Source organism: Sprattus sprattus (genome assembly GCF_963457725.1).
Source record: "Sprattus sprattus genome assembly, chromosome: 11".
Classification (NCBI taxonomy): Eukaryota; Metazoa; Chordata; class Actinopteri; order Clupeiformes; family Clupeidae; genus Sprattus; species Sprattus sprattus.
Genome location: NC_137909.1, coordinates 11,640,889 through 11,652,791, shown reverse-complemented (window position 1 = coordinate 11,652,791; position 11,903 = coordinate 11,640,889).

The window sequence follows — 11,903 nt, the reverse complement described above, 5'->3', positions numbered from 1 at the left end:
AACCATAAGTGGCGATGTAAGGTAACATGGGAAGGCTGTTTTAACCAATGAAAAGATACCGGGAAAAGAAATCACCAAATACAAACAACAATGGCGCGCAAGGACTCGTTTGTATGGACGGACAGCGAGGTGGAGTTGCTGCTAAACATCGCAAATGAATACAGAGTTCAGAAAATAGAAGAGAGTGTGGACTGGGAGAGTGTGCAGTCCAAATATACTGACATGATCATCGCTGCTGGTCTAGGCGCCTTTGTTGTTGCATTAGGTTGAGCAACTGCATGTGACAACCACATAATGCCGACAGCATGGCAATAAACAACATCCACTTCATTTTTCTAACCGCTGATGTGTTTTTCCCGTTAACGTCATTGCTGTGCGTGTGCTGAAGTGAAGCAGGCTCGCAGCTATGACGTAAACGGGAAAAACAATCACAGTTGCAGTGTCCACACGCACCCGGTGAAACCAACCCTGGCCGAAAACCCCACCCTGGACTCTGGTTTCAAAAAACCACGGTTTCAGGGTTCCAAAAGCGCGGTAGCATGTGGACAGGACATACAACCAGGAACATCTGTTCATGGTTTCAAAAATAACCGGGCTCGTGGAGACATGGCCTAAGGTTAGCTTAAGGGGAAAAACATGTTATGCTTTCCTCAAAAACTCAGTGGATGGATAAATAATAAACTCCAGTAGGCATTGAAAAGGTCTGTTTGTGCCTTCTAGTTCATGTCTCACCACCACTTCTTTGGAGAACTCAACATTTATACAACACGTGGATCAAATACATCTTCATAAGTTCATTGGCTTCCTCTTTGAAGCAGACTACTGTCCTTCACCTCTTAATTACTGCTACTCTTAAACTGATACAGCCACATAGTATCTTGGTACCAACTATAATACCATCTATTATGGTACATTGCATTACAGTAACAGTTAAAATGTCTGGTTCCACCATGTAATGGCAACATTCAAGAATTCTCTAACTGAGTAATGAACATTTGGGGTGGACATCACTCCTGTGTGAGAGGATGCAGCATTTAAATCACATACAGTCAATATACACATATACACTTTGTTTCCAATGTTACTAAGTATCCAAATGTCACTTCTTTACTTCTTTCTGACAGAGGCCATAACTGCATTCCCAACTGGCATTTTTGCATCATGTTGCTAATTATAGATTACAGTTTAGAGTATGGACTTATTTTTTATTCAAAACTGTTTTGCAGGTAAAAGGAGATTATAGAGGTCAAATGTTATCAGAACAGAAACACTAGATCAGGGATGTTTTGGGGAAGGATAAGCAGTAACTTCATAACCCAGACTGCAGCTGATTCTGGCTTGGATCCGGTAGAGCCTTTCCAGTGGCCTGCTATCTGTCTGGAGAGTGTGTGTGTGTGTGTGTGTGTCTCTCTCTGTGTGTGTGTGTGTGTGTGTGTGTGTGTGTGTGTGTGTGTGTGTGTGTTTGTGTGTTTGTGTGTGGTTCTTCTTCTGGGAAGTGCTTAGAACGGCGTGTTGATCTCAGATGCTGCTCAGGGGCACACACTCCCCCTGGAGGTGGGAAGGGTCACTAACAATGGTTGGCTCAGGGACTCCAGCTGCTCTTAGTCTCTGTGAAAAAGAAGATATGGAACAGGATTAAAAGAGAGGGCCATATGTTATAAAAAGGAGGATACCTTCATTAAACGACTTTCATTATGTGCACTTTGTGTGTGTGTGTGTGTGTGTGTGTGTATAGGTGCTCACGTGATTGCATGTAAGTGTGTGTGTGTGTGTCTGTGTGTATGTGATTTTCAGAGTGATAGCATATAGCTGTGTGTCTATGTGTTTATGTGAGCGTGTGTGTCTTTATGCTTGTGTTTAAAGGCACCCAGTGCAACTTTCGAGGCTTAAAAATAAACATTCAATTTTTAGTCTTTTTTAAACGTAGTAAGTTTCAATAACTCCATACCATTCCATATCGACATTCAAGGAGCAAAGATGAGACGTCGTTGTGTGGTGAGAACTGATAGAAAATCGATAACAACAACAATCGCCGCCATTTTCTTTATTTTTTGTAACCTACAATAAATACAGCAGGCTTCCAGTCAATGGAAAAATGGCCTCTCCCCCCCGGCGATTGTTGTTGTTTACGATTTTCTATCAGTTCTCACCACACAATGACGTCTCATCTTTGCTCCTTGAATGACGATATGTAATGGTATGGAGTTATTGAAACTTACTACGTGTAAAAAAGACTAGAAATTGAATGTTTATTTTTCATTGAATGTTTACATAAAGTTGCACTGGGTGCCTTTAATGTGTCGGGTGTCTAGTTTGTTCTGTCCATGTCTTAACCTGCAGCAGTGTCCCCTCCCTGCGGCACAGCTCGTGCAGAGCGCCCAGAGGGATCCAGCCGATGGAGCAAAGGGTGAACATCCAGCCCAGGCCTTGGGCCCAGCCCGGGTACAGGTAGCTCCTTCCGTACTGGGGGGGAGTGAGCTGGACAAGGCTAATGATCAGAAGTACCTGCACAAGTAAGATAGGACACGTTAAAATTTTGATGTCTCAAATGTTAGAGCATGTTTACCTCATAGTTTGGAAATAGTCTGTGTGTTCAGTACTATATATTTGCAACATGTGTGGGGTTAAGATATGCCATATCACTTATAGCACAAACTGTGCCATATGGTGTCTTACACTTAATAATTAAATTAAATTAAATTAAATTAAATTAAATTAAATTAATACAATTGTCTCTAGGTGCTTTACAGAACACAGGGCTTGAACTCCCTAATGGGAAGCACAATGACGACAAGGGCAAGGAAAAACTCCCTTACCAGGGATTTTATAAGTATTTTGTTGTGGTGAGTTATGTAAGGGATAATGTATAGAACGCAGGTCATTATCGGGAAAATAAGCCCAGAAAATAAGCCCAGAGCCCAGAATAGCACACCGAAGCGAAGCTGACTTGGTGCAAACGGATTTTAGTTATACAAGGATAGCAAGGATAGCAGGATACACGACAGTCTGCATCTCAGATGGAAGCAGAAAGATTATTTCACAGGAAGGGGGTTGATAGCAGAAGGCTCTGCCTCCTATTGTGTTTTTTGATATTCTTGGAATTACAAAGAGACCTGCGATCTAGGAACAAATTGGTCTTGGTGGGCAGTAGGTGACAATTCATTCCTTGAAGTCATTTGGAGCTAAGCCGCTAAGGACTTTGTATGTTCGAGGGAGTACTTTGAAATGAACTCTACTTTTGACAGGGAGCCAGTCCAGAGAGGCCAGTACAGGTGAAATATGTTCACATTTGTTTAGTTCTAGTACGTGTGCAAGCAGCAGCGTTCTGTAGAAGTTGGAGGCTCTTTATTGAGTTGTTGCTTCTTCTGGACAGGAGGGCATTGCAGTAGTCTAGTTGCAACAAAATAAAAGCATGGATTCTAGATCTTGGAGGGATAGGGCCATTCTGATTTTGGCAATATTGCATAGATGAAAAACAGATGTCTTTAAGATCTGTTTTGTGTGTTATGTAGGAGGACTTGGTTGATAATAGTGTTGGTTGTTGATGAGATGCCATAGAGTGTCGGTAGATGGCTAAAGGACTTAAGGAGCAGGAAATTGTGAGTCATCCAAGCTTTTACATCTAGCAGGCAAGCTTATATCTTGGGTAGCTGTACAATATCAACAGGTTTAATAACATTACTTCAATAACATATTGAAGTACTTAGTATTCTATGTCAGGGATAGGAGACAGCGCTTATTTACATGTCAGAGGTTTTGGAATGTTAAAGAAGCAGAAAAGAAAGGCATCAGACTCATTATGACGACAAGTGGAGTGATGACCAACAAGCAGGCCTTGAAATACACATTAGGAGGTTTGCCCAGAACCTTCTGTACAATTGCAGAGAAGCAGCAGATTCATTCACTGAATGAACAGCTAGAGAACTGCAAGGAGCAATTAGCTGAATTTGACAGAAAGTGTATGGGATTTGAATCGCAGACCACACCTTTAAAACACAGAGTCCATAGGGCATGTCATGATGTATTACATCACTCTGTGATCACTGAGCATCACTCCCCAAAACCCAGACTGATGAAGACTGTATCTTTCCTCAGACTCACCAAAGATCCAGATGATGGCTACCACCTCAGCAAAGGCCATGATCATGACTGACACAGACGCAGTGTAGTGGTCCATCAGCTGAAACACGTACACTCCTCCCTACAACAGGATCGACTTTAGGGTCTCCAACCTTATTGGTACCTAGGACTACCTGAACAGTAGTAAATAATGTTGAGGGCTGCTATTTAAAAAAAATTCTTGTATAATATACAGCCGCGGAAAAAATTAAGAGACCACTTCAAAATTATCAGTTTCTCTGGTTTTACTATTTATTGGTATGTGTTAAAGTCAAATGTACATTTTTGTTTTATTCTATAACCTACTGGCAACATTCCTACCAAATTTCAAATAAAAATATTGTCATTTAGATCATTTATTTGCAGAAAAATGACAATTGGTTTTGTACTCATTTTCGCTAGTTTCGCTATTTTACTATCACGTGAACGAGACAAGCGTCTTGACGTGACAAGAGGCACAGGCGAATATTACGTCCTAGAAAAGCCAGTCGTTTTTCAAAATAAAACACCTTTCAGACGCTAATAATGAATAGGCTACAGCGGACATTACATAAATTATTTATTCTTTCTGCGCGGCCCGGTAACAGATGCCTCACGGACCGGTACTGGGCCGCGACCCGGTGGTTGGGGACCACTGTTCTAGAAGGCCCGGAAGATTTCTTTCCTCGTGTTGAACGTGACACGTAAACGTCCTTTGATTGGATACTGAGGCAGACCAGTGCAGTGCTTCAGTGCTCAGTTTAGCTGGCTAATGTGAAAACGACGTACATCGGTTTCAATGCTTATTATGCTAGTTGTTTCAATTGGTAAGACTAAATATAATTACATTAACCAACTCAAATTAACTAGTTTACACCAACTTGATAATTCCAGTTTTTGATACAATTACAACGCCATTTTCAAGACGGAACTTTCAAGAAAAACTGGATATGGTGAGGATGGGAAGTTTAATGAAACTGCTTTGCAGGTGGGACAATGCGATGTTTAGTGGACAAACTTGTTAAAGCTTTCGGTGGACTTAATAAAACTTTGTAGACTAATCCCTGAAAATCGCCTTTTATTTTTAAGTTGTGACAGTAATATCCAAGCGATCATATAACTGAGAGTTTACTACTCTTAATGTATTGTTAATACGGGTGTATTGATTTTAAATGCTCCGGAAATATTTATAAAGTCTGTTGTACTCGACTATGTTAAGGTGATGCAATGCTCACTTATACTGCCTTTCTGTATAGCCTAAATATAATGGTTCGAGAGCCATGGCGTCATAATGATGGTATTAGGAGGTGGATTGACTCAGTTTAACATCGTGTAGGACATCGCTGAAGGCCCAGTCGTGAAATGCACGGACCGCCACTGCCTAGTTCGTCTTCTCTGATGAGTCCAATTTTCAGCTTTGCCCAACACATGGTCGTCTGATGGTTAGACGGAGACCTGGAGAGGCCTACAAGTCACAGAGTCTTGCACCTACTGTGAAATTGGACTCATCAGAGAAGACGAACTAGGAGACCCTCCAGTCCGCTTTGGTTCAATCCTTATGGTCTTTTACAAACCTCAGCCAGGCAAAGTACAACATTGTCCCGGAAGAAAAACTTGCTTCCTATTGCTCTGACAATGTTCCCCAACGCTGAGAAGTGTTTTTTCCAGCAGGGCAATGCTCCATGCCATACAGCCAGGCCAGTAAAGGTGTGAATGGAGTATCACCAGATCAGGGCCCTGTCATGGCCAGCCCAATTTCGAGACCTGAATCCCATAAAAAAAACCTCTGAAATGTGATCAAGAGGAAGATGGATGGTCACAAGCCATGAAAAGAAGCCGAGCTGCTTGAATTCTTGCGCCAGGAGTAGCATAAAGTCACCCAACGGCAATGTGAAAGACTGGTGGAGAGCATGCCAAGACACATGAAAGTTGTGATTTTAAATCAAAGTTATTCCACCAAATATTGATTTCTGAACTCTTCCTAAGTTAAAGCATTAGTATTGTGTAGTTTAAAAATGAATATGAGCTTGTTTTCTTTGCGTTATTCGAGATCTGAAGACACTGCATCTTTTTTGCTATTTTGACCAATTGTCATTTTTCTGCAAATAAATGATCTAAATGACAATATTTTTATTTGAAATTTGGTAGGAATGTTGCCAGTAGGTTATAGAATTAAACAAAAATGTACATTTTACTTTAACACATACCAATAAATAGTAAAACCAGAGAAACTGATAATTTTGAAGTGGTCTCTTAATTTTTTCCGCGGCTGTATATTGTGAATGTGTTAAGACACAGGAAGACAGTGCTAGAATGGGGCTGTTCTACATTTAAAGACACAAAACACCATACATAAAAGTCCCAAACAATCAGTCCATGGCATAGTACACTTGACATGTGCATGTATTTCTCTCTCTCTCTCTTTCTCTCTCTCTCTGCTGAGTGCATGCTGGGAAAGAGTGAGCGGTGCGTTGAATGAGTGAGTGTGAGCGTGGACGCTGTGCCACAAACGCTTGTGTTCTTTTTTCTATCTTTCTTTCCATCTTCTATGTTTATTTTGTTTTGTGTGCGTTAGTTTTCTGTTTTTCTTTTGAGATATAATTTGTTGTACGTAGAGTAGGTTAACATCGTATATTGTTTACCTGGGCGTCTGCTTCCTCCTTGGGAGTATGACTGCCTTAGGTATGGAGGATTTTAGTTTTCTCACACGACAGCATGCCGTCAAAATAACTACGACTGCCAGTGTTGAGGACTGCAGTCTCGCATTTGGGCAAATCGTTAAGCATGAAAATGTTTTGTCCGCGGCAAGGATGAATAATGCCACTCAGGGGCGGCCCTAGCACATTTGGCGCTCTAGGCGAGCTTCACTCCTGGCGCCCCCCCCCCCCCCCCCCCCCCCCCCCCCACGAAAACGGAAAACTTTCAAACGCTACTTTGCCTTGTAAGCCTGCAATTATTTCACATAAACACAACAACGATCGCAGCAAATAGACTGTGTTACCGTCACGCACCTGTATAAACTCAGTCCCAAAACAGTACAACGACATGCAATAAGAACAGTAAGGAACAGGTACATCGTTAGTTCATCATCACACATAGAAAATGATGCGCCCGCCGCAAGGCATTATGGGGCGACTATGCCGGCACGTTACAGTATGTATTCTCATTATTTGTTAAATTTAGCTTTGTGGCGAAATTTACTTTTTCGCTTCAATGTCGTTAAAAGTATAAGTTAATTTGCGCTTAGGCTTAAGTGACATTGTTGGAGGAAGTTTGTTTTGTAATTAGTTGCAGCAGACGAGGCGCTGTTGAGCGGCTGTTCCCATAAATCCATGTTAATGTTCGTCATTCACAATAATGTTTGATAACCCCCTGAAGAAGTTGTATTAATTTTTTCCCACGTGTTGTCTATCTGCTCATTATACACTGTTTCTCCAAAATGAGTTTGATCTCTGAAATACTGTGTTCATTAGTGTTTTCATGATAACATATTGTAGCAACCCTTAATGTGTATTGTACATCATAAGTACATATGCCTGCACCTCGCGAGGTTACAACATCATTCATTATTCATCATTCACCTGTCTTTACAACGGTAGAGAGAGCAATTTGGTGTGTTCTGTAATCCGGCCCGTCTAATCATGCACGCCGTTCTGTCAATACCAATGAAGAACATACCCCTCCGTTTTTTATTTTTGGCTCATATACCCTAATGTTAGATTTAGTTCTTAATGTCAAAATATTGGTTGGAGATATAGAAGGGGCGCCAATGAATGCGTCCGGGGGGAAAAAAGAAAATTATTATTGTGTTTTTTTTTCTTCTTTCGGGCGCATTATTTGGCGCTCCCCCTCTGATGACGCTCTAGGCGGCCGCCTATCCCGCCTGTAGGAAAGGCCGCCCCTGATGCCACTGTTGTTTTCTTAAGGACGGTGGGAATGGCGAACTCACTGGTAGAAACCGGAATTGTAATGAATGGGGACTACATTGATGTTTTGCCCCTGTCTACTCCTTCCAAAAAGGTCATAATTTCAAATGTGCCACCCTTTATTAGTGATGAGGTCTTGTCTGATACCCTTTCACGACATGGTAAACTGATATCTCCAATTAAGAAGATTGCCATTGCGAGTAAAGACCCGCTGTTAAAGCACATCGTATCCTTCAGGCGTTCTGTCTTCATGGTGCTTAAAAAGGAGGATTTAGATCTAACGCTAAATGTGAAAGTTGACAACTTCAACTATGTCATATATGTCACGACAAACTCTATGAAGTGCTTTCGTTGTGGACAGGTGGGACACCTCGCAAGAACTTGTCCCGATACCCGGAAAACCCCAGATAATGCAGACGCAAATACGAGTAAGGATACTGATAAAACTACTACAGCTACTGATGTTGAAACAACAGAAGCCAGTAATGCCCAGACAACACCTGTGGAAATTGAACTAGTGAAAAAGGCCAATGGTATTGACGAGCTAGAGATAGTTTTTAATGACTATCGGAATATTGAGAACGAGGCAGAGGCCGTTGAACTAACTAGCGCTGGCGATGGGCCAGAGGAGGACACAGAGAGCACCCAAAACAGCTCTAACTCAATCGCTGAAATTAATAATAGTGACTTGGACAACGTTGATGAAGGGACAAGCTCTTTAATGGAAAGTGAGGAGGCTCTCTTCAAAGTTCCAGCTCCTCAAAAGAGGAAGAGAGTAAAAAAGAGCGAGCTAGATGACAGTCTAACAGATGGTGAAAGTGAGAGTGATTTCTCCGACTGCAGTATAACGTGCAGTTTGCGGAGGAGTGGCTTCTCAAGCCATACCTACACAGTAGAGGATATTAAGTCGTTCCTATTAAAAACCAAACATACGCGCAACGTCCGTATTGATGATCACTTCCCTGACGTTGAAATGTTCATTGAAAGAGCTAAGTCATTCATGAGTGAAAATTGTTTTACCAATCAAGAAGTATACCGTCTCAAGAAAATGTTTAAGAAGCTGGCCACACTAGCAAATAATGATGAAAGCAATGAGAGAGACTAAGTATCTTCTGATGATACTATTTATTTTCTTTTTATTTATAATGTCTCAACTCCATATTGCCTCTTTAAATGTAAATGGAGCAAGACAAAGTTTGAAAAGGGTAAAACTATTTGAAACAATGAAGCAAAAAAAGATTGATATTTTCCTTATACAAGAAACACATACTGATGCTGTAAACTCAGCTGAGTGGACAAGAGAATTTAATGGACTTGCCATCCTAAGCCACAACACAGCTACTAGTGGTGGGGTTGCTATACTCTTTTCACAGAGTTGCATTCCTTTTTCCTACCAAGTTGAAGAGATTTTAAAGGGGAGGCTTTTAAAAGTTAAAGCACAGTTTGATGACTATTGTTATGTGTTTATATGTGTATATGCACCAACTATGGCCACTGACAGAATGCTGTTTCTGAACACTTTAGACAATGTATTAAGTAGCAATGACTCTGATGAATTCTGTCTTATTGGGGGCGATTTTAACTGTACTGAGCTTGACATAGACAGGAACCATATAGAGCCTCATATGCCTTCGAGAAGAAGAATTATTGAGCTAATGGCCACATATGATCTTGCAGATGTTTGGAGGACTATTCACAAAGATCAACGACAATATACATGGGCTCATTCACATAGCGGTCTTATGTCTTTGGCTCGTCTAGACAAGTTTTATAGCTTTAGACATCACCTAAGCCTTTTTAAGAATTGTCGTATTATTCCTACTGGATTTTCTGATCATTGTATGGTGCTATGCACTCTGGCATTAAGGTCAGTCAAGCCAAAGAGTGCATATTGGCATTTTAATACATCATTATTGGAAGATAACCATTTTAAAGAGGTGTTTACTTATTTTTGGAACAATTTTAAACTAGAAAAAGCTTCCTTTTCCACATTGCAGCAGTGGTGGGATATGGCTAAGGTTAAAACGAAACAGTTGTGTCAGCAGTACACACTCAATGTCACTAGGAACCTAACTATTTCACAAAAAGATCTGGAAACAGAAATAATGAACCTCCAGAACTTGGTAGATACCACAGATGATCCAATTAAGAAAAGTAATTATATTGGAAAAATTAAAATAAATCAAATAAAACTTAATGATCTACTGGAAAAAAAGGCACAGGGCGCTCTGATCCGATCACGTTTCCGTAATGTTTCGGAGATGGATGCTCCTTCCAAATTTTTTTTTGGTCTTGAACAGAGGAATGGTCAAAGGAGACTCATTCATGCCCTACGCTCTGAAACAGGGTCTTTAATAACTATGACCTCTGATATGAGGAAGAGGGCCACAGAATTCTACTCAAACCTTTTCAAAAATGAATATCAAGAGAAACAGGAGTTGAGTGATGCGTTCCTGAAAGATTTGCCAAAGTTGACAGAAGACTCAGCGGCAAGGCTTGATAGAGCATTGACTTTGGAGGAACTGCATGATGCTGTCATGGGGATTGAGAATGGGCGCTCAGCTGGCATTGATGGGCTGCCTGTAGAATTCTACAAGCATTACTGGCCAGTCATAGGGCAGGACTTGTTAGACATGTTGAAGGCCAGTGTGGAAGGGGAAAAACTCCCCCAAAGTTGTCGTAGAGCAGTCCTGACCCTGGTGCCCAAGAAGGGTGACCTGACTGAGCTTAAACAGTGGCGCCCGTTGTCCCTTCTGTGTATTGACAGCCGTATCTTTTCTAAAACGCTAGCCACAAGGCTAGGAAAAGTAATGGCAGAAATAATTAATGTGGATCAGACGTACTGTGTGCCAGGTAGGTCAATTTTTGATAATATCTTTCTAATAAGAGATTCACTGAATGTTTGCACTACATTAAAGAAAGAAGTCGGCCTTCTCTTCATGGATCAAGAGAAGGCATTTGATCGAGTAGAGCATACATATTTATGGAAGGTTCTGGAGGTTTTTGGATTTAATCCAGGCTTCATTGCAATGATAAAGGTTTTGTATAGTGACATTGAGAGTCTACTTAAAATAAATGGTGGATTGTGTGCACCTTTTAAAGCGGAGAGAGGCATCAGACAAGGCTGTTCCTTGTCAGGCATGTTGTATGCTCTCTCTTTTGAACCTTTATTACAAAGGTTAAGAGATGAAATGTCTGGTGTCTGTTTGGGTCAAGGTGTCTTACGCCTATCAGCCTATGCTGATGACCTTGTTGTAATGGTGAATGGACAGCGGGATATAGATGTTTTAAATAACATTTTTAAAGATTTTAAATGCCTTTCTTCAGCCAGTGTCAATTGGACCAAAAGTGAAGCTATTTTAGTAGGAGAGTGGGCAGGTTCCTTGCCAACGCTTCCGGATGGGCTTAATTGGAAAAGGGGAGGTTTCAAGTATCTTGGTGTTTTTTTGGGGGATGTAATGCACAAAAATTGGGACGGTGCATTGGAGAAGATAAGAGGCCGTTTGAAAAAATGGAAATGGTTGGTGCCACAATTGTCTTACAGAGGGCGTTGCCTCATTATAAATAATCTTGTTGCTTCCTTTTTATGGCACAAATTGATGTGCCATGATCCACCATCAGGCCTTCTAGCCAAAGTGCAGGCACTTTTAATTGACTTTTTTTGGGACCGCCTGCATTGGGTGCCTCAAAGTGTCTTATATCTTCCTAAAGAAGAGGGAGGACAAGGTGTTATTCATTTGTCCAGCAGAGGTGCAGCTTTCCGGCTGAATTTCATACAGCGCCTACTTACAGGGCCAGAGGACTTGACGTGGCGAGGAATGGCCTGTGAAATTCTACATACTGTGGGGGGTTTGGGACAAGATAAATCTTTGTTCTTGA